The sequence below is a fragment of the Pseudophryne corroboree genome, chromosome 11 (assembly GCF_028390025.1).
Source record: "Pseudophryne corroboree isolate aPseCor3 chromosome 11, aPseCor3.hap2, whole genome shotgun sequence".
NCBI lineage: Eukaryota > Metazoa > Chordata > Amphibia > Anura > Myobatrachidae > Pseudophryne > Pseudophryne corroboree.
In genome coordinates, this window is record NC_086454.1 from 249,194,802 (window position 1) to 249,220,909 (window position 26,108).

The following is a 26,108-nucleotide window of genomic DNA, read 5'->3' on the forward strand; positions in this document are numbered from 1 at the left end:
CAAAAACATGTCAGGGTGAGGTCTCGAGATGCGTCTGTGTCATTGGCCACAGAGATTATGTGCTACATGTTATCAAGCTAACATAAAACCCTAAATAAGAAGCAGATAAAAAGATTTATTTTTGTCTCAGCTGAAACAAAGACTACAATACCACTTTGCAAAAAAGATAGTCATTTCAATTAAAAACCTTTTTCTGTTATCCTCTACTGGTCGGTAATGGCCAGGAAGCTTACATGATATCGGTCTACCTATCTCACTTACTATACAGTTACTCCCTTTGAAAGTAGGGGATGCAAGTCCATTTTAGCCAGCAATTCATAGGAAAAGACACTTCTCTCTCAGTCTATACTCTGTAGGCATACAATAGTTTCAGCTTTGCTACATTGATGTGATGTCATAATCAGGTTTAGCTCACAAGAGACTTGTCCACTACATAGCTGTCTCCTGTGTTACAGCATGAGCCAATTGTAAGAGGATGATATGCAAATATTGTAATGCACAAAAACAGTACATGCCATGCTAGATAAAAGCAAGGGGTGATACCCAAACTAAAAACGAGGCTATGCAATTGGTGTTTCTGGTTCTTTCTTATGCTCTCAAAATCAAGTGGTATATTTTTCACGCTACAATTGGATTCGGACTTTGATTCTCCATAACCTTGAGCAACGAATCTCTGAACCTGATAAAAACTTGCAATGTTCTCCCCATCTGGGAATCGAACCCCGGTCTCCCGCGTGACAGGCGGGGATACTCACCACTATACTAACGAGGACTATCTTGGTGCATCTCCAGGCAAAATTGGAGCTGAAAATACATCCAAAAACATGTCAGGGTGAGGTCTCGAGATGCGTCTGTGTCATTGGCCACAGAGATTATGTGCTACATGTTATCAAGCTAACATAAAACCCTAAATAAGAAGCAGATAAAAAGATTTATTTTTGTCTCAGCTGAAACAAAGACTACAATACCACTTTGCAAAAAAGATAGTCATTTCAATTAAAAACCTTTTTCTGTTATCCTCTACTGGTCGGTCGTGGCCAGGAAGCTTACATGATATCGGTCTATCTATCTCACTTACTATACAGTTACTCCCTTTGAAAGTAGGGGATGCAAGTCCATTTTAGCCTGCAATTCATAGGAAAAGACACTTCTCTCTCAGTCTATACTCTGTAGGCATACAATAGTTTCAGCTTTGCTTCATTGATGTGATGTCATAATCAGGTTTAGCTCACAAGAGACTTGTCCACTACATAGCTGTCTCCTGTGTTACAGCGTGAGCCAATTTTAAGAGGATGATATGCAAATATTGTAATGCACAAAAACAGTACATGCCATGCTAGATAAAAGCAAGGGGTGACACCCAAACTAAAAACGAGGCTATGCAATTGGTGTTTCTGGTTCTTTCTTATGCTCTCAAAATCAAGTGGTATATTTTTCACGCTACAATTGGATTCGGACTTTGATTCTCCATAACCTTGAGCAACGAATCTCTGAACCTGATAAAAACTTGCAATGTTCTCCCCGTCGGGGAATCGAACCCCGGTCTCCCGCGTGACAGGCGGGGATACTCACCACTATACTAACGAGGACTATCTTGGTGCATCTCCAGGCAAAATTGGAGCTGAAAATACATCCAAAAACATGTCAGGGTGAGGTCTCGAGATGCGTCTGTGTCATTGGCCACAGAGATTATGTGCTACATGTTATCAAGCTAACATAAAACCCTAAATAAGAAGCAGATAAAAAGATTTATTTTTGTCTCAGCTGAAACAAAGACTACAATACCACTTTGCAAAAAAGATAGTCATTTCAATTAAAAACCTTTTTCTGTTATCCTCTACTGGTCGGTCGTGGCCAGGAAGCTTACATGATATCGGTCTATCTATCTCACTTACTATACAGTTACTCCCTTTGAAAGTAGGGGATGCAAGTCCATTTTAGCCTGCAATTCATAGGAAAAGACACTTCTCTCTCAGTCTATACTCTGTAGGCATACAATAGTTTCAGCTTTGCTACATTGATGTGATGTCATAATCAGGTTTAGCTCACAAGAGACTTGTCCACTACATAGCTGTCTCCTGTGTTACAGCATGAGCCAATTGTAAGAGGATGATATGCAAATATTGTAATGCACAAAAACAGTACATGCCATGCTAGATAAAAGCAAGGGGTGACACCCAAACTAAAAACGAGGCTATGCAATTGGTGTTTCTGGTTCTTTCTTATGCTCTCAAAATCAAGTGGTATATTTTTCACGCTACAATTGGATTCGGACTTTGATTCTCCATAACCTTGAGCAACGAATCTCTGAACCTGATAAAAACTTGCAATGTTCTCCCCGTCGGGGAATCGAACCCCGGTCTCCCGCGTGACAGGCGGGGATACTCACCACTATACTAACGAGGACTAACTTGGTGAATCTGCAGGCAAAATTGGAGCTGAAAATACACCCAAAAACATGTCAGGGTGAGGTCTCGAGATGCGTCTGTGTCATTGGCCACAGAGATTATGTGCTACATGTTATCAAGCTAACATAAAACCCTAAATAAGAAGCAGATAAAAAGATTTATTTTTGTCTCAGCTGAAACAAAGACTACAATACCACTTTGCAAAAAAGATAGTCATTTCAATTAAAAACCTTTTTCTGTTATCCTCTACTGGTCGGTAATGGCCAGGAAGCTTACATGATATCGGTCTATCTATCTCACTTACTATACAGTTACTCCCTTTGAAAGTAGGGGATGCAAGTCCATTTTAGCCTGCAATCCATAGGAAAAGACACTTCTCTCTCAGTCTATACTCTGTAGGCATACAATAGTTTCAGCTTTGCTTCATTGATGTGATGTCATAATCTGGTTTAGCTCACAAGAGACTTGTCCACTACATAGCTGTCTCCTGTGTTACAGCGTGAGCCAATTTTAAGAGGATGATATGCAAATATTGTAATGCACAAAAACAGTACATGCCATGCTAGATAAAAGCAAGGGGTGACACCCAAACTAAAAACGAGGCTATGCAATTGGTGTTTCTGGTTCTTTCTTATGCTCTCAAAATCAAGTGGTATATTTTTCACGCTACAATTGGATTCGGACTTTGATTCTCCATAACCTTGAGCAACGAATCTCTGAACCTGATAAAAACTTGCAATGTTCTCCCCGTCGGGGAATCGAACCCGGTCTCCCGCGTGACAGGCGGGGATACTCACCACTATACTAACGAGGACTAACTTGGTGAATCTGCAGGCAAAATTGGAGCTGAAAATACACCCAAAAACATGTCAGGGTGAGGTCTCGAGATGCGTCTGTGTCATTGGCCACAGAGATTATGTGCTACATGTTATCAAGCTAACATAAAACCCTAAATAAGAAGCAGATAAAAAGATTTATTTTTGTCTCAGCTGAAACAAAGACTACAATACCACTTTGCAAAAAAGATAGTCATTTCAATTAAAAACCTTTTTCTGTTATCCTCTACTGGTCGGTAATGGCCAGGAAGCTTACATGATATCGGTCTACCTATCTCACTTACTATACAGTTACTCCCTTTGAAAGTAGGGGATGCAAGTCCATTTTAGCCTGCAATTCATAGGAAAAGACACTTCTCTCTCAGTCTATACTCTGTAGGCATACAATAGTTTCAGCTTTGCTACATTGATGTGATGTCATAATCAGGTTTAGCTCACAAGAGACTTGTCCACTACATAGCTGTCTCCTGTGTTACAGCGTGAGCCAATTTTAAGAGGATGATATGCAAATATTGTAATGCACAAAAACAGTACATGCCATGCTAGATAAAAGCAAGGGGTGACACCCAAACTAAAAACGAGGCTATGCAATTGGTGTTTCTGGTTCTTTCTTATGCTCTCAAAATCAAGTGGTATATTTTTCACGCTACAATTGGATTCGGACTTTGATTCTCCATAACCTTGAGCAACGAATCTCTGAACCTGAGAAAAACTTGCAATGTTCTCCCCGTCGGGGAATCGAACCCGGTCTCCCGCGTGACAGGCGGGGATACTCACCACTATACTAACGAGGACTAACTTGGTGAATCTGCAGGCAAAATTGGAGCTGAAAATACACCCAAAAACATGTCAGGGTGAGGTCTCGAGATGCGTCTGTGTCATTGGCCACAGAGATTATGTGCTACATGTTATCAAGCTAACATAAAACCCTAAATAAGAAGCAGATAAAAAGATTTATTTTTGTCTCAGCTGAAACAAAGACTACAATACCACTTTGCAAAAAAGATAGTCATTTCAATTAAAAACCTTTTTCTGTTATCCTCTACTGGTCGGTAATGGCCAGGAAGCTTACATGATATCGGTCTATCTATCTCACTTACTATACAGTTACTCCCTTTGAAAGTAGGGGATGCAAGTCCATTTTAGCCTGCAATCCATAGGAAAAGACACTTCTCTCTCAGTCTATACTCTGTAGGCATACAATAGTTTCAGCTTTGCTTCATTGATGTGATGTCATAATCAGGTTTAGCTCACAAGAGACTTGTCCACTACACAGAGCCGGCCATAAGCATAGGCAAACTAGGCAATTGCCTAGGGCATTTGATATACCTAGGGGCATCATCAGCTTCTGCTGATTAAAATGATATGCGGCATGCCTATATTCTGTGTGTAGCATTTCATATGCACATACAGCCACAGTCTCACACAGTATATAGGCATACTGCATATCAGTTTAATCAGCAGAAGCTGCTTGTGCATCCTAGACACATAGCAATGCAAATAAGATGCATTTTCATTAAAAAAAGGTGCCCGACATTAGCATTGAGGCAAGATTTGTGAGGACACATCTGTATCCAAGCAGAGGCAGAGGTCACAGTGTTAGTGGCAGTGTGAGTGCTGTGTGCATGTGAGTGGGTTGGTTGTGCAGTAGTGTTCAGAATATGTGTAAGGAGCATTATTAATGTTAGTAAAAATGCATTAATAATGTGCAACATATGTGTAAATGGCCACTATGTGTGTCATTATGTGTATAAGGGCATTAATAATGTGCGGCATATGTGTAACAGGGTACTACTGTATGTGTGTCATTATGTGTATAGGGGCACTAATAATGTGCAGCAAATGTGTAGGGGGCACTATGTGTGTCATTATGTGTATAAGGGCATTAATAATGTGCGGCATATGTGTAACAGGGTACTACTGTATGTGTGTCATTATGTGTATAGGGCACTAATAATGTGCAGCAAATGTGTAGGGGGCACTATGTGTGTCATTATGTGTATAAGGGCATTAATAATGTGCAGCATATGTGTAAGGGACATTATGTGTAAAAGGGCATTAATAAAGGTTTCATAATGTGTAAGGTGCATTATGTTTATAAGGACATTAATGTGTCTCATATGTGTAAGGGGCATTATTGTGTGGAATTGTATAAATGCATTACTAATGTGTGGCATTATGTGTATAAGGTGCTTTACTATGTGGCGTTGCATATAGAAAGGGCACTACTGTGTTGTCTAATGTGAATAAAGAGCAATAAGGTGTGGTGTAATATGAATAAGGAGTAATTCAGTGTGATGTAATGTGAATAATGGGCTCTACTGTGAGGAGTAACGTTTATAAGGTAAAGTGATACTACTGTGGGATGTAATATGAATTATGGACACTATCGCAAGATAAAATGTGAATAAAGTTGCAGTACTGTGTGGAGTAATTGGAATTGGGGTTACTATTGTGTGGCCATGCCCCTTCCCATCAAGAAGATGCCCCTTTTTGGGCTGTGCGTCAAATGTACGAACTGTTCCTATTTAAAATATAGGGGGTACAAGGACTGCTATGGGTGAGGGGTGATGGTGCTGGGAAAGAGGTGCAAGTCAGAGGCAGAACCAGCGGTGGTGCTAGGGGGCACCAGCAAAAATCTTGCCTAGGGCATCATATTGGTTAGGGCCGGCTCTGCCACTACATAGCTGTCTCCTGTGTTACAGCGTGAGCCAATTTTAAGAGGATGATATGCAAATATTGTAATGCACAAAAACAGTACATGCCATGCTAGATAAAAGCAAGGGGTGACACCCAAACTAAAAACGAGGCTATGCAATTGGTGTTTCTGGTTCTTTCTTATGCTCTCAAAATCAAGTGGTATATTTTTCACGCTACAATTGGATTCGGACTTTGATTCTCCATAACCTTGAGCAACGAATCTCTGAACCTGATAAAAACTTGCAATGTTCTCCCCGTCGGGGAATCGAACCCCGGTCTCCCGCGTGACAGGCGGGGATACTCACCACTATACTAACGAGGACTATCTTGGTGCATCTCCAGGCAAAATTGGAGCTGAAAATACATCCAAAAACATGTCAGGGTGAGGTCTCGAGATGCGTCTGTGTCATTGGCCACAGAGATTATGTGCTACATGTTATCAAGCTAACATAAAACCCTAAATAAGAAGCAGATAAAAAGATTTATTTTTGTCTCAGCTGAAACAAAGACTACAATACCACTTTGCAAAAAAGATAGTCATTTCAATTAAAAACCTTTTTCTGTTATCCTCTACTGGTCGGTCGTGGCCAGGAAGCTTACATGATATCGGTCTATCTATCTCACTTACTATACAGTTACTCCCTTTGAAAGTAGGGGATGCAAGTCCATTTTAGCCTGCAATTCATAGGAAAAGACACTTCTCTCTCAGTCTATACTCTGTAGGCATACAATAGTTTCAGCTTTGCTACATTGATGTGATGTCATAATCAGGTTTAGCTCACAAGAGACTTGTCCACTACATAGCTGTCTCCTGTGTTACAGCATGAGCCAATTGTAAGAGGATGATATGCAAATATTGTAATGCACAAAAACAGTACATGCCATGCTAGATAAAAGCAAGGGGTGACACCCAAACTAAAAACGAGGCTATGCAATTGGTGTTTCTGGTTCTTTCTTATGCTCTCAAAATCAAGTGGTATATTTTTCACGCTACAATTGGATTCGGACTTTGATTCTCCATAACCTTGAGCAACGAATCTCTGAACCTGATAAAAACTTGCAATGTTCTCCCCGTCGGGGAATCGAACCCCGGTCTCCCGCGTGACAGGCGGGGATACTCACCACTATACTAACGAGGACTAACTTGGTGAATCTGCAGGCAAAATTGGAGCTGAAAATACACCCAAAAACATGTCAGGGTGAGGTCTCGAGATGCGTCTGTGTCATTGGCCACAGAGATTATGTGCTACATGTTATCAAGCTAACATAAAACCCTAAATAAGAAGCAGATAAAAAGATTTATTTTTGTCTCAGCTGAAACAAAGACTACAATACCACTTTGCAAAAAAGATAGTCATTTCAATTAAAAACCTTTTTCTGTTATCCTCTACTGGTCGGTAATGGCAAGGAAGCTTACATGATATCGGTCTATCTATCTCACTTACTATACAGTTACTCCCTTTGAAAGTAGGGGATGCAAGTCCATTTTAGCCTGCAATCCATAGGAAAAGACACTTCTCTCTCAGTCTATACTCTGTAGGCATACAATAGTTTCAGCTTTGCTTCATTGATGTGATGTCATAATCTGGTTTAGCTCACAAGAGACTTGTCCACTACATAGCTGTCTCCTGTGTTACAGCGTGAGCCAATTTTAAGAGGATGATATGCAAATATTGTAATGCACAAAAACAGTACATGCCATGCTAGATAAAAGCAAGGGGTGACACCCAAACTAAAAACGAGGCTATGCAATTGGTGTTTCTGGTTCTTTCTTATGCTCTCAAAATCAAGTGGTATATTTTTCACGCTACAATTGGATTCGGACTTTGATTCTCCATAACCTTGAGCAACGAATCTCTGAACCTGATAAAAACTTGCAATGTTCTCCCCGTCGGGGAATCGAACCCCGGTCTCCCGCGTGACAGGCAGGGATACTCACCACTATACTAACGAGGACTAACTTGGTGAATCTGCAGGCAAAATTGGAGCTGAAAATACACCCAAAAACATGTCAGGGTGAGGTCTCGAGATGCGTCTGTGTCATTGGCCACAGAGATTATGTGCTACATGTTATCAAGCTAACATAAAACCCTAAATAAGAAGCAGATAAAAAGATTTATTTTTGTCTCAGCTGAAACAAAGACTACAATACCACTTTGCAAAAAAGATAGTCATTTCAATTAAAAACCTTTTTCTGTTATCCTCTACTGGTCGGTAATGGCAAGGAAGCTTACATGATATCGGTCTACCTATCTCACTTACTATACAGTTACTCCCTTTGAAAGTAGGGGATGCAAGTCCATTTTAGCCTGCAATTCATAGGAAAAGACACTTCTCTCTCAGTCTATACTCTGTAGGCATACAATAGTTTCAGCTTTGCTACATTGATGTGATGTCATAATCAGGTTTAGCTCACAAGAGACTTGTCCACTACATAGCTGTCTCCTGTGTTACAGCATGAGCCAATTGTAAGAGGATGATATGCAAATATTGTAATGCACAAAAACAGTACATGCCATGCTAGATAAAAGCAAGGGGTGATACCCAAACTAAAAACGAGGCTATGCAATTGGTGTTTCTGGTTCTTTCTTATGCTCTCAAAATCAAGTGGTATATTTTTCACGCTACAATTGGATTCGGACTTTGATTCTCCATAACCTTGAGCAACGAATCTCTGAACCTGATAAAAACTTGCAATGTTCTCCCCATCTGGGAATCGAACCCCGGTCTCCCGCGTGACAGGCGGGGATACTCACCACTATACTAACGAGGACTATCTTGGTGCATCTCCAGGCAAAATTGGAGCTGAAAATACATCCAAAAACATGTCAGGGTGAGGTCTCGAGATGCGTCTGTGTCATTGGCCACAGAGATTATGTGCTACATGTTATCAAGCTAACATAAAACCCTAAATAAGAAGCAGATAAAAAGATTTATTTTTGTCTCAGCTGAAACAAAGACTACAATACCACTTTACAAAAAAGATAGTCATTTCAATTAAAAACCTTTTTCTGTTATCCTCTACTGGTCGGTCGTGGCCAGGAAGCTTACATGATATCGGTCTATCTATCTCACTTACTATACAGTTACTCCCTTTGAAAGTAGGGGATGCAAGTCCATTTTAGCCTGCAATTCATAGGAAAAGACACTTCTCTCTCAGTCTATACTCTGTAGGCATACAATAGTTTCAGCTTTGCTTCATTGATGTGATGTCATAATCAGGTTTAGCTCACAAGAGACTTGTCCACTACATAGCTGTCTCCTGTGTTACAGCGTGAGCCAATTTTAAGAGGATGATATGCAAATATTGTAATGCACAAAAACAGTACATGCCATGCTAGATAAAAGCAAGGGGTGACACCCAAACTAAAAACGAGGCTATGCAATTGGTGTTTCTGGTTCTTTCTTATGCTCTCAAAATCAAGTGGTATATTTTTCACGCTACAATTGGATTCGGACTTTGATTCTCCATAACCTTGAGCAACGAATCTCTGAACCTGATAAAAACTTGCAATGTTCTCCCCGTCGGGGAATCGAACCCCGGTCTCCCGCGTGACAGGCGGGGATACTCACCACTATACTAACGAGGACTATCTTGGTGCATCTCCAGGCAAAATTGGAGCTGAAAATACATCCAAAAACATGTCAGGGTGAGGTCTCGAGATGCGTCTGTGTCATTGGCCACAGAGATTATGTGCTACATGTTATCAAGCTAACATAAAACCCTAAATAAGAAGCAGATAAAAAGATTTATTTTTGTCTCAGCTGAAACAAAGACTACAATACCACTTTGCAAAAAAGATAGTCATTTCAATTAAAAACCTTTTTCTGTTATCCTCTACTGGTCGGTCGTGGCCAGGAAGCTTACATGATATCGGTCTATCTATCTCACTTACTATACAGTTACTCCCTTTGAAAGTAGGGGATGCAAGTCCATTTTAGCCTGCAATTCATAGGAAAAGACACTTCTCTCTCAGTCTATACTCTGTAGGCATACAATAGTTTCAGCTTTGCTACATTGATGTGATGTCATAATCAGGTTTAGCTCACAAGAGACTTGTCCACTACATAGCTGTCTCCTGTGTTACAGCATGAGCCAATTGTAAGAGGATGATATGCAAATATTGTAATGCACAAAAACAGTACATGCCATGCTAGATAAAAGCAAGGGGTGGCACCCAAACTAAAAACGAGGCTATGCAATTGGTGTTTCTGGTTCTTTCTTATGCTCTCAAAATCAAGTGGTATATTTTTCACGCTACAATTGGATTCGGACTTTGATTCTCCATAACCTTGAGCAACGAATCTCTGAACCTGATAAAAACTTGCAATGTTCTCCCCGTCGGGGAATCGAACCCCGGTCTCCCGCGTGACAGGCGGGGATACTCACCACTATACTAACGAGGACTAACTTGGTGAATCTGCAGGCAAAATTGGAGCTGAAAATACACCCAAAAACATGTCAGGGTGAGGTCTCGAGATGCGTCTGTGTCATTGGCCACAGAGATTATGTGCTACATGTTATCAAGCTAACATAAAACCCTAAATAAGAAGCAGATAAAAAGATTTATTTTTGTCTCAGCTGAAACAAAGACTACAATACCACTTTGCAAAAAAGATAGTCATTTCAATTAAAAACCTTTTTCTGTTATCCTCTACTGGTCGGTAATGGCCAGGAAGCTTACATGATATCGGTCTATCTATCTCACTTACTATACAGTTACTCCCTTTGAAAGTAGGGGATGCAAGTCCATTTTAGCCTGCAATCCATAGGAAAAGACACTTCTCTCTCAGTCTATACTCTGTAGGCATACAATAGTTTCAGCTTTGCTACATTGATGTGATGTCATAATCAGGTTTAGCTCACAAGAGACTTGTCCACTACATAGCTGTCTCCTGTGTTACAGCATGAGCCAATTGTAAGAGGATGATATGCAAATATTGTAATGCACAAAAACAGTACATGCCATGCTAGATAAAAGCAAGGGGTGATACCCAAACTAAAAACAAGGCTATGCAATTGGTGTTTCTGGTTCTTTCTTATGCTCTCAAAATCAAGTGGTATATTTTTCACGCTACAATTGGATTCGGACTTTGATTCTCCATAACCTTGAGCAACGAATCTCTGAACCTGATAAAAACTTGCAATGTTCTCCCCGTCGGGGAATCGAACCCCGGTCTCCCGCGTGACAGGCGGGGATACTCACCACTATACTAACGAGGACTAACTTGGTGAATCTGCAGGCAAAATTGGAGCTGAAAATACACCCAAAAACATGTCAGGGTGAGGTCTCGAGATGCGTCTGTGTCATTGGCCACAGAGATTATGTGCTACATGTTATCAAGCTAACATAAAACCCTAACTAAGAAGCAGATAAAAAGATTTATTTTTGTCTCAGCTGAAACAAAGACTACAATACAACTTTGCAAAAAAGATAGTCATTTCAATTAAAAACCTTTTTCTGTTATCCTCTACTGGTCGGTCATGGCCAGGAAGCTTACATGATATTGGTCTATCTATCTCACTTACTATACAGTTACTCCCTTTGAAAGTAGGGGATGCAAGTCCATTTTAGCCTGCAATCCATAGGAAAAGACACTTCTCTCTCAGTCTATACTCTGTAGGCATACAATAGTTTCAGCTTTGCTACATTGATGTGATGTCATAATCAGGTTTAGCTCACAAGAGACTTGTCCACTACATAGCTGTCTCCTGTGTTACAGCATGAGCCAATTGTAAGAGGATGATATGCAAATATTGTAATGCACAAAAACAGTACATGCCATGCTAGATAAAAGCAAGGGGTGATACCCAAACTAAAAACGAGGCTATGCAATTGGTGTTTCTGGTTCTTTCTTATGCTCTCAAAATCAAGTGGTATATTTTTCACGCTACAATTGGATTCGGACTTTGATTCTCCATAACCTTGAGCAACGAATCTCTGAACCTGATAAAAACTTGCAATGTTCTCCCCGTCGGGGAATCGAACCCCGGTCTCCCGCGTGACAGGCGGGGATACTCACCACTATACTAACGAGGACTAACTTGGTGAATCTGCAGGCAAAATTGGAGCTGAAAATACACCCAAAAACATGTCAGGGTGAGGTCTCGAGATGCGTCTGTGTCATTGGCCACAGAGATTATGTGCTACATGTTATCAAGCTAACATAAAACCCTAAATAAGAAGCAGATAAAAAGATTTATTTTTGTCTCAGCTGAAACAAAGACTACAATACAACTTTGCAAAAAAGATAGTCATTTCAATTAAAAACCTTTTTCTGTTATCCTCTACTGGTCGGTCATGGCCAGGAAGCTTACATGATATCGGTCTATCTATCTCACTTACTATACAGTTACTCCCTTTGAAAGTAGGGGATGCAAGTCCATTTTAGCCTGCAATCCATAGGAAAAGACACTTCTCTCTCAGTCTATACTCTGTAGGCATACAATAGTTTCAGCTTTGCTTCATTGATGTGATGTCATAATCTGGTTTAGCTCACAAGAGACTTGTCCACTACATAGCTGTCTCCTGTGTTACAGCGTGAGCCAATTTTAAGAGGATGATATGCAAATATTGTAATGCACAAAAACAGTACATGCCATGCTAGATAAAAGCAAGGGGTGACACCCAAACTAAAAACGAGGCTATGCAATTGGTGTTTCTGGTTCTTTCTTATGCTCTCAAAATCAAGTGGTATATTTTTCACGCTACAATTGGATTCGGACTTTGATTCTCCATAACCTTGAGCAACGAATCTCTGAACCTGATAAAAACTTGCAATGTTCTCCCCGTCGGGGAATCGAACCCGGTCTCCCGCGTGACAGGCGGGGATACTCACCACTATACTAACGAGGACTAACTTGGTGAATCTGCAGGCAAAATTGGAGCTGAAAATACACCCAAAAACATGTCAGGGTGAGGTCTCGAGATGCGTCTGTGTCATTGGCCACAGAGATTATGTGCTACATGTTATCAAGCTAACATAAAACCCTAAATAAGAAGCAGATAAAAAGATTTATTTTTGTCTCAGCTGAAACAAAGACTACAATACCACTTTGCAAAAAAGATAGTCATTTCAATTAAAAACCTTTTTCTGTTATCCTCTACTGGTCGGTAATGGCCAGGAAGCTTACATGATATCGGTCTACCTATCTCACTTACTATACAGTTACTCCCTTTGAAAGTAGGGGATGCAAGTCCATTTTAGCCTGCAATTCATAGGAAAAGACACTTCTCTCTCAGTCTATACTCTGTAGGCATACAATAGTTTCAGCTTTGCTACATTGATGTGATGTCATAATCAGGTTTAGCTCACAAGAGACTTGTCCACTACATAGCTGTCTCCTGTGTTACAGCATGAGCCAATTGTAAGAGGATGATATGCAAATATTGTAATGCACAAAAACAGTACATGCCATGCTAGATAAAAGCAAGGGGTGATACCCAAACTAAAAACGAGGCTATGCAATTGGTGTTTCTGGTTCTTTCTTATGCTCTCAAAATCAAGTGGTATATTTTTCACGCTACAATTGGATTCGGACTTTGATTCTCCATAACCTTGAGCAACGAATCTCTGAACCTGATAAAAACTTGCAATGTTCTCCCCGTCGGGGAATCGAACCCCGGTCTCCCGCGTGACAGGCGGGGATACTCACCACTATACTAACGAGGACTAACTTGGTGAATCTGCAGGCAAAATTGGAGCTGAAAATACACCCAAAAACATGTCAGGGTGAGGTCTCGAGATGCGTCTGTGTCATTGGCCACAGAGATTATGTGCTACATGTTATCAAGCTAACATAAAACCCTAAATAAGAAGCAGATAAAAAGATTTATTTTTGTCTCAGCTGAAACAAAGACTACAATACAACTTTGCAAAAAAGATAGTCATTTCAATTAAAAACCTTTTTCTGTTATCCTCTACTGGTCGGTCATGGCCAGGAAGCTTACATGATATTGGTCTATCTATCTCACTTACTATACAGTTACTCCCTTTGAAAGTAGGGGATGCAAGTCCATTTTAGCCTGCAATCCATAGGAAAAGACACTTCTCTCTCAGTCTATACTCTGTAGGCATACAATAGTTTCAGCTTTGCTTCATTGATGTGATGTCATAATCAGGTTTAGCTCACAAGAGACTTGTCCACTACATAGCTGTCTCCTGTGTTACAGCGTGAGCCAATTTTAAGAGGATGATATGCAAATATTGTAATGCACAAAAACAGTACATGCCATGCTAGATAAAAGCAAGGGGTGACACCCAAACTAAAAACGAGGCTATGCAATTGGTGTTTCTGGTTCTTTCTTATGCTCTCAAAATCAAGTGGTATATTTTTCACGCTACAATTGGATTCGGACTTTGATTCTCCATAACCTTGAGCAACGAATCTCTGAACCTGATAAAAACTTGCAATGTTCTCCCCGTCGGGGAATCGAACCCGGTCTCCCGCGTGACAGGCGGGGATACTCACCACTATACTAACGAGGACTAACTTGGTGAATCTGCAGGCAAAATTGGAGCTGAAAATACACCCAAAAACATGTCAGGGTGAGGTCTCGAGATGCGTCTGTGTCATTGGCCACAGAGATTATGTGCTACATGTTATCAAGCTAACATAAAACCCTAAATAAGAAGCAGATAAAAAGATTTATTTTTGTCTCAGCTGAAACAAAGACTACAATACCACTTTGCAAAAAAGATAGTCATTTCAATTAAAAACCTTTTTCTGTTATCCTCTACTGGTCGGTAATGGCCAGGAAGCTTACATGATATCGGTCTATCTATCTCACTTACTATACAGTTACTCCCTTTGAAAGTAGGGGATGCAAGTCCATTTTAGCCTGCAATCCATAGGAAAAGACACTTCTCTCTCAGTCTATACTCTGTAGGCATACAATAGTTTCAGCTTTGCTTCATTGATGTGATGTCATAATCAGGTTTAGCTCACAAGAGACTTGTCCACTACACAGAGCCGGCCATAAGCATAGGCAAACTAGGCAATTGCCTAGGGCATTTGATATACCTAGGGGCATCATCAGCTTCTGCTGATTAAAATGATATGCGGCATGCCTATATTCTGTGTGTAGCATTTCATATGCACATACAGCCACAGTCTCACACAGTATATAGGCATGCTGCATATCAGTTTAATCAGCAGAAGCTGCTTGTGCATCCTAGCCACATAGCAATGCAAATAAGATGCATTTTCATTAAAAAAAGGTGCCCGACATTAGCATTGAGGCAAGATTTGTGAGGACACATCTGTATCCAAGCAGAGGCAGAGGTCACAGTGTTAGTGGCAGTGTGAGTGCTGTGTGCATGTGAGTGGGTTGGTTGTGCAGTAGTGTTCAGAATATGTGTAAGGAGCATTATTAATGTTAGTAAAAATGCATTAATAATGTGCAACATATGTGTAAATGGCCACTATGTGTGTCATTATGTGTATAAGGGCATTAATAATGTGCGGCATATGTGTAACAGGGTACTACTGTATGTGTGTCATTATGTGTATAGGGGCACTAATAATGTGCAGCAAATGTGTAGGGGGCACTATGTGTGTCATTATGTGTATAAGGGCATTAATAATGTGCGGCATATGTGTAACAGGGTACTACTGTATGTGTGTCATTATGTGTATAGGGCACTAATAATGTGCAGCAAATGTGTAGGGGGCACTATGTGTGTCATTATGTGTATAAGGGCATTAATAATGTGCAGCATATGTGTAAGGGACATTATGTGTAAAAGGGCATTAATAAAGGTTTCATAATGTGTAAGGTGCATTATGTTTATAAGGACATTAATGTGTCTCATATGTGTAAGGGGCATTATTGTGTGGAATTGTATAAATGCATTACTAATGTGTGGCATTATGTGTATAAGGTGCTTTACTATGTGGCGTTGCATATAGAAAGGGCACTACTGTGTTGTCTAATGTGAATAAAGAGCAATAAGGTGTGGTGTAATATGAATAAGGAGTAATTCAGTGTGATGTAATGTGAATAATGGGCTCTACTGTGAGGAGTAACGTTTATAAGGTAAAGTGATACTACTGTGGGATGTAATATGAATTATGGACACTATCGCAAGATAAAATGTGAATAAAGTTGCAGTACTGTGTGGAGTAATTGGAATTGGGGTTACTATTGTGTGGCCATGCCCCTTCCCATCAAGAAGATGCCCCTTTTTGGGCTGTGCGTCAAATGTACGAACTGTTCCTATTTAAAATATAGGGGGTACAAGGACTGCTATGGGTGAGGGGTGATGGTGCTGGGAAAGAGGTGCAAGTCAGAGGCAGAACCAGCGGTGGTGCTAGGGGGCACCAGCAAAAATCTTGCCTAGGGCATCATATTGGTTAGGGCCGGCTCTGCCACTACATAGCTGTCTCCTGTGTTACAGCGTGAGCCAATTTTAAGAGGATGATATGCAAATATTGTAATGCACAAAAACAGTACATGCCATGCTAGATAAAAGCAAGGGGTGACACCCAAACTAAAAACGAGGCTATGCAATTGGTGTTTCTGGTTCTTTCTTATGCTCTCAAAATCAAGTGGTATATTTTTCACGCTACAATTGGATTCGGACTTTGATTCTCCATAACCTTGAGCAACGAATCTCTGAACCTGATAAAAACTTGCAATGTTCTCCCCGTCGGGGAATCGAACCCCGGTCTCCCGCGTGACAGGCGGGGATACTCACCACTATACTAACGAGGACTATCTTGGTGCATCTCCAGGCAAAATTGGAGCTGAAAATACATCCAAAAACATGTCAGGGTGAGGTCTCGAGATGCGTCTGTGTCATTGGCCACAGAGATTATGTGCTACATGTTATCAAGCTAACATAAAACCCTAAATAAGAAGCAGATAAAAAGATTTATTTTTGTCTCAGCTGAAACAAAGACTACAATACCACTTTGCAAAAAAGATAGTCATTTCAATTAAAAACCTTTTTCTGTTATCCTCTATTGGTCGGTCGTGGCCAGGAAGCTTACATGATATCGGTCTATCTATCTCACTTACTATACAGTTACTCCCTTTGAAAGTAGGGGATGCAAGTCCATTTTAGCCTGCAATTCATAGGAAAAGACACTTCTCTCTCAGTCTATACTCTGTAGGCATACAATAGTTTCAGCTTTGCTACATTGATGTGATGTCATAATCAGGTTTAGCTCACAAGAGACTTGTCCACTACATAGCTGTCTCCTGTGTTACAGCATGAGCCAATTGTAAGAGGATGATATGCAAATATTGTAATGCACAAAAACAGTACATGCCATGCTAGATAAAAGCAAGGGGTGACACCCAAACTAAAAACGAGGCTATGCAATTGGTGTTTCTGGTTCTTTCTTATGCTCTCAAAATCAAGTGGTATATTTTTCACGCTACAATTGGATTCGGACTTTGATTCTCCATAACCTTGAGCAACGAATCTCTGAACCTGATAAAAACTTGCAATGTTCTCCCCGTCGGGGAATCGAACCCCGGTCTCCCGCGTGACAGGCGGGGATACTCACCACTATACTAACGAGGACTAACTTGGTGAATCTGCAGGCAAAATTGGAGCTGAAAATACACCCAAAAACATGTCAGGGTGAGGTCTCGAGATGCGTCTGTGTCATTGGCCACAGAGATTATGTGCTACATGTTATCAAGCTAACATAAAACCCTAAATAAGAAGCAGATAAAAAGATTTATTTTTGTCTCAGCTGAAACAAAGACTACAATACCACTTTGCAAAAAAGATAGTCATTTCAATTAAAAACCTTTTTCTGTTATCCTCTACTGGTCGGTAATGGCAAGGAAGCTTACATGATATCGGTCTATCTATCTCACTTACTATACAGTTACTCCCTTTGAAAGTAGGGGATGCAAGTCCATTTTAGCCTGCAATCCATAGGAAAAGACACTTCTCTCTCAGTCTATACTCTGTAGGCATACAATAGTTTCAGCTTTGCTTCATTGATGTGATGTCATAATCTGGTTTAGCTCACAAGAGACTTGTCCACTACATAGCTGTCTCCTGTGTTACAGCGTGAGCCAATTTTAAGAGGATGATATGCAAATATTGTAATGCACAAAAACAGTACATGCCATGCTAGATAAAAGCAAGGGGTGACACCCAAACTAAAAACGAGGCTATGCAATTGGTGTTTCTGGTTCTTTCTTATGCTCTCAAAATCAAGTGGTATATTTTTCACGCTACAATTGGATTCGGACTTTGATTCTCCATAACCTTGAGCAACGAATCTCTGAACCTGATAAAAACTTGCAATGTTCTCCCCGTCGGGGAATCGAACCCCGGTCTCCCGCGTGACAGGCAGGGATACTCACCACTATACTAACGAGGACTAACTTGGTGAATCTGCAGGCAAAATTGGAGCTGAAAATACACCCAAAAACATGTCAGGGTGAGGTCTCGAGATGCGTCTGTGTCATTGGCCACAGAGATTATGTGCTACATGTTATCAAGCTAACATAAAACCCTAAATAAGAAGCAGATAAAAAGATTTATTTTTGTCTCAGCTGAAACAAAGACTACAATACCACTTTGCAAAAAAGATAGTCATTTCAATTAAAAACCTTTTTCTGTTATCCTCTACTGGTCGGTAATGGCAAGGAAGCTTACATGATATCGGTCTACCTATCTCACTTACTATACAGTTACTCCCTTTGAAAGTAGGGGATGCAAGTCCATTTTAGCCTGCAATTCATAGGAAAAGACACTTCTCTCTCAGTCTATACTCTGTAGGCATACAATAGTTTCAGCTTTGCTACATTGATGTGATGTCATAATCAGGTTTAGCTCACAAGAGACTTGTCCACTACATAGCTGTCTCCTGTGTTACAGCATGAGCCAATTGTAAGAGGATGATATGCAAATATTGTAATGCACAAAAACAGTACATGCCATGCTAGATAAAAGCAAGGGGTGATACCCAAACTAAAAACGAGGCTATGCAATTGGTGTTTCTGGTTCTTTCTTATGCTCTCAAAATCAAGTGGTATATTTTTCACGCTACAATTGGATTCGGACTTTGATTCTCCATAACCTTGAGCAACGAATCTCTGAACCTGATAAAAACTTGCAATGTTCTCCCCGTCGGGGAATCGAACCCCGGTCTCCCGCGTGACAGGCGGGGATACTCACCACTATACTAACGAGGACTAACTTGGTGAATCTGCAGGCAAAATTGGAGCTGAAAATACACCCAAAAACATGTCAGGGTGAGGTCTCGAGATGCGTCTGTGTCATTGGCCACAGAGATTATGTGCTACATGTTATCAAGCTAACATAAAACCCTAAATAAGAAGCAGATAAAAAGATTTATTTTTGTCTCAGCTGAAACAAAGACTACAATACAACTTTGCAAAAAAGATAGTCATTTCAATTAAAAACCTTTTTCTGTTATCCTCTACTGGTCGGTCATGGCCAGGAAGCTTACATGATATTGGTCTATCTATCTCACTTACTATACAGTTACTCCCTTTGAAAGTAGGGGATGCAAGTCAATTTTAGCCTGCAATCCATAGGAAAAGACACTTCTCTCTCAGTCTATACTCTGTAGGCATACAATAGTTTCAGCTTTGCTTCATTGATGTGATGTCATAATCAGGTTTAGCTCACAAGAGACTTGTCCACTACATAGCTGTCTCCTGTGTTACAGCGTGAGCCAATTTTAAGAGGATGATATGCAAATATTGTAATGCACAAAAACAGTACATGCCATGCTAGATAAAAGCAAGGGGTGACACCCAAACTAAAAACGAGGCTATGCAATTGGTGTTTCTGGTTCTTTCTTATGCTCTCAAAATCAAGTGGTATATTTTTCACGCTACAATTGGATTCGGACTTTGATTCTCCATAACCTTGAGCAACGAATCTCTGAACCTGATAAAAACTTGCAATGTTCTCCCCGTCGGGGAATCGAACCCGGTCTCCCGCGTGACAGGCGGGGATACTCACCACTATACTAACGAGGACTAACTTGGTGAATCTGCAGGCAAAATTGGAGCTGAAAATACACCCAAAAACATGTCAGGGTGAGGTCTCGAGATGCGTCTGTGTCATTGGCCACAGAGATTATGTGCTACATGTTATCAAGCTAACATAAAACCCTAAATAAGAAGCAGATAAAAAGATTTATTTTTGTCTCAGCTGAAACAAAGACTACAATACCACTTTGCAAAAAAGATAGTCATTTCAATTAAAAACCTTTTTCTGTTATCCTCTACTGGTCGGTAATGGCCAGGAAGCTTACATGATATCGGTCTATCTATCTCACTTACTATACAGTTACTCCCTTTGAAAGTAGGGGATGCAAGTCCATTTTAGCCTGCAATCCATAGGAAAAGACACTTCTCTCTCAGTCTATACTCTGTAGGCATACAATAGTTTCAGCTTTGCTTCATTGATGTGATGTCATAATCAGGTTTAGCTCACAAGAGACTTGTCCACTACATAGCTGTCTCCTGTGTTACAGCGTGAGCCAATTGTAAGAGGATGATATGCAAATATTGTAATGCACAAAAACAGTACATGCCATGCTAGATAAAAGCAAGGGGTGACACGCAAACTAAAAACGAGGCTATGCAATTGGTGTTTCTGGTTCTTTCTTATGCTCTCAAAATCAAGTGGTATATTTTTCACGCTACAATTGGATTCGGACTTTGATTCTCCATAACCTTGAGCAACGAATCTCTGAACCTGATAAAAACTTGCAATGTTCTCCCCGTCGGGGAATCGAACCCCGGTCTCCCGCGTGACAGGCGGGGATACTCACCACTATACTAACGAGGACTAACTTGGTGAATCTGCAGGCAAAATTGGAGCTGAAAATACACCCAAAAACATGTCAGGGTGAGGTCTCGAGATGCGTCTGTGTCATTGGCCACAGAGATTATGTGCTACATGTTATCAAGCTAACATAAAACCCTAAATAAGAAGCAGATAAAAAGATTTATTTTTGTCTCAGCTGAAACAAAGACTACAATACAACTTTGCAAAAAAGATAGTCATTTCAATTAAAAACCTTTTTCTGTTATCCTCTACTGGTCGGTCATGGCCAGGAAGCTTACATGATATTGGTCTATCTATCTCACTTACTATACAGTTACTCCCTTTGAAAGTAGGGGATGCAAGTCCATTTTAGCCTGCAATCCATAGGAAAAGACACTTCTCTCTCAGTCTATACTCTGTAGGCATACAATAGTTTCAGCTTTGCTTCATTGATGTGATGTCATAATCAGGTTTAGCTCACAAGAGACTTGTCCACTACATAGCTGTCTCCTGTGTTACAGCGTGAGCCAATTTTAAGAGGATGATATGCAAATATTGTAATGCACAAAAACAGTACATGCCATGCTAGATAAAAGCAAGGGGTGACACCCAAACTAAAAACGAGGCTATGCAATTGGTGTTTCTGGTTCTTTCTTATGCTCTCAAAATCAAGTGGTATATTTTTCACGCTACAATTGGATTCGGACTTTGATTCTCCATAACCTTGAGCAACGAATCTCTGAACCTGATAAAAACTTGCAATGTTCTCCCCGTCGGGGAATCGAACCCGGTCTCCCGCGTGACAGGCGGGGATACTCACCACTATACTAACGAGGACTAACTTGGTGAATCTGCAGGTAAAATTGGAGCTGAAAATACACCCAAAAACATGTCAGGGTGAGGTCTCGAGATGCGTCTGTGTCATTGGCCACAGAGATTATGTGCTACATGTTATCAAGCTAACATAAAACCCTAAATAAGAAGCAGATAAAAAGATTTATTTTTGTCTCAGCTGAAACAAAGACTACAATACCACTTTGCAAAAAAGATAGTCATTTCAATTAAAAACCTTTTTCTGTTATCCTCTACTGGTCGGTAATGGCCAGGAAGCTTACATGATATCGGTCTATCTATCTCACTTACTATACAGTTACTCCCTTTGAAAGTAGGGGATGCAAGTCCATTTTAGCCTGCAATCCATAGGAAAAGACACTTCTCTCTCAGTCTATACTCTGTAGGCATACAATAGTTTCAGCTTTGCTTCATTGATGTGATGTCATAATCAGGTTTAGCTCACAAGAGACTTGTCCACTACATAGCTGTCTCCTGTGTTACAGCGTGAGCCAATTTTAAGAGGATGATATGCAAATATTGTAATGCACAAAAACAGTACATGCCATGCTAGATAAAAGCAAGGGGTGACACCCAAACTAAAAACGAGGCTATGCAATTGGTGTTTCTGGTTCTTTCTTATGCTCTAAAAATCAAGTGGTATATTTTACACGCTACAATTGGATTCGGACTTTGATTCTCCATAACCTTGAGCAACGAATCTCTGAACCTGATAAAAACTTGCAATGTTCTCCCCGTCGGGGAATCGAACCCCGGTCTCCCGCGTGACAGGCGGGGATACTCACCACTATACTAACGAGGACTAACTTGGTGAATCTGCAGGCAAAATTGGAGCTGAAAATACACCCAAAAACATGTCAGGGTGAGGTCTCGAGATGCGTCTGTGTCATTGGCCACAGAGATTATGTGCTACATGTTATCAAGCTAACATGAAACCCTAAATAAGAAGCAGATAAAAAGATTTATTTTTGTCTCAGCTGAAACAAAGACTACAATACAACTTTGCAAAAAAGATAGTTATTTCAATTAAAAACCTTTTTCTGTTATCCTCTACTGGTCAGTAATGGCCAGGAAGCTTACATGATATCGGTCTATCTATCTCACTTACTATACAGTTACTCCCTTTGAAAGTAGGGGATGCAAGTCCATTTTAGCCTGCAATCCATAGGAAAAGACACTTCTCTCTCAGTCTATACTCTGTAGGCATACAATAGTTTCAGCTTTGCTTCATTGATGTGATGTCATAATCAGGTTTAGCTCACAAGAGACTTGTCCACTACATAGCTGTCTCCTGTGTTACAGCGTGAGCCAATTTTAAGAGGATGATATGCATATATTGTAATGCACAAAAACAGTACATGCCATGCTAGATAAAAGCAAGGGGTGACACCCAAACTAAAAACGAGGATATGCAATTGGTGTTTCTGGTTCTTTCTTATGCTCTCAAAATCAAGTGGTATATTTTTCACGCTACAATTGGATTCGGACTTTGATTCTCCATAACCTTGAGCAACGAATCTCTGAACCTGATTAAAACTTGCAATGTTCTCCCCGTCGGGGAATCGAACCCCGGTCTCCTGCGTGACAGGCGGGGATACTCACCACTATACTAATGAGGACTAACTTGGTGAATCTGCAGGCAAAATTGGAGCTGAAAATACACCCAAAAACATGTCAGGGTGAGGTCTCGAGATGCGTCTGTGTCATTGGCCACAGAGATTATGTGCTACATGTTATCAAGCTAACATAAAACCCTAAATAAGAAGCAGATAAAAAGATTTATTTTTGTCTCAGCTGAAACAAAGACTACAATACCACTTTGCAAAAAAGATAGTCATTTCAATTAAAAACCTTTTTCTGTTATCCTCTACTGGTCGGTAATGGCCAGGAAGCTTACATGATATCGGTCTACCTATCTCACTTACTATACAGTTACTCCCTTTGAAAGTAGGGGATGCAAGTCCATTTTAGCCTGCAATTCATAGGAAAAGACACTTCTCTCTCAGTCTATACTCTGTAGGCATACAATAGTTTCAGCTTTGCTACATTGATGTGATGTCATAATCAGGTTTAGCTCACAAGAGACTTGTCCACTACATAGCTGTCTCCTGTGTTACAGCATGAGCCAATTGTAAGAGGATGATATGCAAATATTGTAATGCACAAAAACAGTACATGCCATGCTAGATAAAAGCAAGGGGTGATACCCAAACTAAAAACGAGGCTATGCAATTGGTGTTTCTGGTTCTTTCTTATGCTCTCAAAATCAAGTGGTATATTTTTCACGCTACAATTGGATTCGGACTTTGATTCTCCATAACCTTGAGCAACGAATCTCTGAACCTGATAAAAAGTTGCAATGTTCTCCCCGTCGGGGAATCGAACCCCAGTCTCCCGCGTGACAGGCGGGGATACTCACCACTATACTAACGAGGACTAACTTGGTGAATCTGCAGGCAAAATTGGAGCTGAAAATACACCCAAAAACATGTCAAGGTGAGGTCTCGAGATGCGTCTGTGTCATTGGCCACAGAGATTATGTGCTACATGTTATCAAGCTAACATAAAACCCTAAATAAGAAGCAGATAAAAAGATTTATTTTTGTCTCAGCTGAAACAAAGACTACAATACCACTTTGCAAAAAAGATAGTAATTTCAATTAAAAACCTTTTTCTGTTATCCTCTACTGGTCGGTCGTGGCCAGGAAGCTTACATGATATCGGTCTATCTATCTCACTTACTATACAGTTACTCCCTTTGAAAGTAGGGGATGCAAGTCCATTTTAGCCTGCAATTCATAGGAAAAGACACTTCTCTCTCAGTCTATACTCTGTAGGCATACAATAGTTTCAGCTTTGCTACATTGATGTGATGTCATAATCAGGTTTAGCTCACAAGAGACTTGTCCACTACATAGCTGTCTCCTGTGTTACAGCATGAGCCAATTGTAAGAGGATGATATGCAAATATTGTAATGCACAAAAACAGTACATGCCATGCTAGATAAAAGCAAGGGGTGATACCCAAACTAAAAACGAGGCTATGCAATTGGTGTTTCTGGTTCTTTCTTATGCTCTCAAAATCAAGTGGTATATTTTTCACGCTACAATTGGATTCGGACTTTGATTCTCCATAACCTTGAGCAACGAATCTCTGAACCTGATAAAAACTTGCAATGTTCTCCCCGTCGGGGAATCGAACCCCGGTCTCCCGCGTGACAGGCGGGGATACTCACCACTATACTAACGAGGACTAACTTGGTGAATCTGCAGGCAAAATTGGAGCTGAAAATACACCCAAAAACATGTCAGGGTGAGGTCTCGAGATGCGTCTGTGTCATTGGCCACAGAGATTATGTGCTACATGTTATCAAGCTAACATAAAACCCTAAATAAGAAGCAGATAAAAAGATTTATTTTTGTCTCAGCTGAAACAAAGACTACAATACAACTTTGCAAAAAAGATAGTCATTTCAATTAAAAACCTTTTTCTGTTATCCTCTACTGGTCGGTCATGGCCAGGAAGCTTACATGATATTGGTCTATCTATCTCACTTACTATACAGTTACTCCCTTTGAAAGTAGGGGATGCAAGTCCATTTTAGCCTGCAATCCATAGGAAAAGACACTTCTCTCTCAGTCTATACTCTGTAGGCATACAATAGTTTCAGCTTTGCTTCATTGATGTGATGTCATAATCAGGTTTAGCTCACAAGAGACTTGTCCACTACATAGCTGTCTCCTGTGTTACAGCATGAGCCAATTGTAAGAGGATGATATGCAAATATTGTAATGCACAAAAACAGTACATGCCATGCTAGATAAAAGCAAGGGGTGATACCCAAACTAAAAACGAGGCTATGCAATTGGTGTTTCTGGTTCTTTCTTATGCTCTCAAAATCAAGTGGTATATTTTTCACGCTACAATTGGATTCGGACTTTGATTCTCCATAACCTTGAGCAACGAATCTCTGAACCTGATAAAAACTTGCAATGTTCTCCCTGTCGGGGAATCGAACCCCAGTCTCCCGCGTGACAGGCGGGGATACTCACCACTATACTAACGAGGACTAACTTGGTGAATCTGCAGGCAAAATTGGAGCTGAAAATACACCCAAAAACATGTCAAGGTGAGGTCTCGAGATGCGTCTGTGTCATTGGCCACAGAGATTATGTGCTACATGTTATCAAGCTAACATAAAACCCTAAATAAGAAGCAGATAAAAAGATTTATTTTTGTCTCAGCTGAAACAAAGACTACAATACCACTTTGCAAAAAAGATAGTAATTTCAATTAAAAACCTTTTTCTGTTATCCTCTACTGGTCGGTCGTGGCCAGGAAGCTTACATGATATCGGTCTATCTATCTCACTTACTATACAGTTACTCCCTTTGAAAGTAGGGGATGCAAGTCCATTTTAGCCTGCAATTCATAGGAAAAGACACTTCTCTCTCAGTCTATACTCTGTAGGCATACAATAGTTTCAGCTTTGCTACATTGATGTGATGTCATAATCAGGTTTAGCTCACA

At 40.4% G+C, this 26,108-nt stretch overlaps 20 non-coding genes across 20 annotated transcripts; all 20 read right to left on the bottom strand.

Moving 5' to 3' along the window:
- Positions 1-700: 700 nt before the first annotated feature.
- On the bottom strand, positions 701-772 carry TRNAD-GUC (transfer RNA aspartic acid (anticodon GUC)). The gene has a single exon. It is a non-coding gene; the product is annotated as a tRNA-Asp (tRNA).
- Positions 773-1,517: 745 nt separating this feature from the next.
- Positions 1,518-1,589, bottom strand: TRNAD-GUC (transfer RNA aspartic acid (anticodon GUC)). Its single transcript has one exon. It is a non-coding gene; the product is annotated as a tRNA-Asp (tRNA).
- Positions 1,590-2,334: 745 nt separating this feature from the next.
- Positions 2,335-2,406, bottom strand: TRNAD-GUC (transfer RNA aspartic acid (anticodon GUC)). The gene has a single exon. It is a non-coding gene; the product is annotated as a tRNA-Asp (tRNA).
- A 3,788-nt stretch (positions 2,407-6,194) lies between these two features.
- TRNAD-GUC (transfer RNA aspartic acid (anticodon GUC)) lies at positions 6,195-6,266 on the bottom strand. Its single transcript has one exon. It is a non-coding gene; the product is annotated as a tRNA-Asp (tRNA).
- Positions 6,267-7,011: 745 nt separating this feature from the next.
- TRNAD-GUC (transfer RNA aspartic acid (anticodon GUC)) lies at positions 7,012-7,083 on the bottom strand. The gene has a single exon. It is a non-coding gene; the product is annotated as a tRNA-Asp (tRNA).
- Positions 7,084-7,828: 745 nt separating this feature from the next.
- Positions 7,829-7,900, bottom strand: TRNAD-GUC (transfer RNA aspartic acid (anticodon GUC)). Its single transcript has one exon. It is a non-coding gene; the product is annotated as a tRNA-Asp (tRNA).
- Positions 7,901-8,645: 745 nt separating this feature from the next.
- TRNAD-GUC (transfer RNA aspartic acid (anticodon GUC)) lies at positions 8,646-8,717 on the bottom strand. Its single transcript has one exon. It is a non-coding gene; the product is annotated as a tRNA-Asp (tRNA).
- A 745-nt stretch (positions 8,718-9,462) lies between these two features.
- On the bottom strand, positions 9,463-9,534 carry TRNAD-GUC (transfer RNA aspartic acid (anticodon GUC)). Its single transcript has one exon. It is a non-coding gene; the product is annotated as a tRNA-Asp (tRNA).
- Positions 9,535-10,279: 745 nt separating this feature from the next.
- TRNAD-GUC (transfer RNA aspartic acid (anticodon GUC)) lies at positions 10,280-10,351 on the bottom strand. Its single transcript has one exon. It is a non-coding gene; the product is annotated as a tRNA-Asp (tRNA).
- Positions 10,352-11,096: 745 nt separating this feature from the next.
- Positions 11,097-11,168, bottom strand: TRNAD-GUC (transfer RNA aspartic acid (anticodon GUC)). The gene has a single exon. It is a non-coding gene; the product is annotated as a tRNA-Asp (tRNA).
- A 745-nt stretch (positions 11,169-11,913) lies between these two features.
- TRNAD-GUC (transfer RNA aspartic acid (anticodon GUC)) lies at positions 11,914-11,985 on the bottom strand. The gene has a single exon. It is a non-coding gene; the product is annotated as a tRNA-Asp (tRNA).
- Positions 11,986-13,546: 1,561 nt separating this feature from the next.
- TRNAD-GUC (transfer RNA aspartic acid (anticodon GUC)) lies at positions 13,547-13,618 on the bottom strand. The gene has a single exon. It is a non-coding gene; the product is annotated as a tRNA-Asp (tRNA).
- A 2,972-nt stretch (positions 13,619-16,590) lies between these two features.
- On the bottom strand, positions 16,591-16,662 carry TRNAD-GUC (transfer RNA aspartic acid (anticodon GUC)). The gene has a single exon. It is a non-coding gene; the product is annotated as a tRNA-Asp (tRNA).
- A 745-nt stretch (positions 16,663-17,407) lies between these two features.
- TRNAD-GUC (transfer RNA aspartic acid (anticodon GUC)) lies at positions 17,408-17,479 on the bottom strand. The gene has a single exon. It is a non-coding gene; the product is annotated as a tRNA-Asp (tRNA).
- Positions 17,480-18,224: 745 nt separating this feature from the next.
- TRNAD-GUC (transfer RNA aspartic acid (anticodon GUC)) lies at positions 18,225-18,296 on the bottom strand. Its single transcript has one exon. It is a non-coding gene; the product is annotated as a tRNA-Asp (tRNA).
- A 745-nt stretch (positions 18,297-19,041) lies between these two features.
- TRNAD-GUC (transfer RNA aspartic acid (anticodon GUC)) lies at positions 19,042-19,113 on the bottom strand. Its single transcript has one exon. It is a non-coding gene; the product is annotated as a tRNA-Asp (tRNA).
- Positions 19,114-20,674: 1,561 nt separating this feature from the next.
- Positions 20,675-20,746, bottom strand: TRNAD-GUC (transfer RNA aspartic acid (anticodon GUC)). Its single transcript has one exon. It is a non-coding gene; the product is annotated as a tRNA-Asp (tRNA).
- Positions 20,747-22,307: 1,561 nt separating this feature from the next.
- On the bottom strand, positions 22,308-22,379 carry TRNAD-GUC (transfer RNA aspartic acid (anticodon GUC)). The gene has a single exon. It is a non-coding gene; the product is annotated as a tRNA-Asp (tRNA).
- A 1,562-nt stretch (positions 22,380-23,941) lies between these two features.
- On the bottom strand, positions 23,942-24,013 carry TRNAD-GUC (transfer RNA aspartic acid (anticodon GUC)). The gene has a single exon. It is a non-coding gene; the product is annotated as a tRNA-Asp (tRNA).
- Positions 24,014-24,758: 745 nt separating this feature from the next.
- TRNAD-GUC (transfer RNA aspartic acid (anticodon GUC)) lies at positions 24,759-24,830 on the bottom strand. The gene has a single exon. It is a non-coding gene; the product is annotated as a tRNA-Asp (tRNA).
- Positions 24,831-26,108: the final 1,278 nt, after the last annotated feature.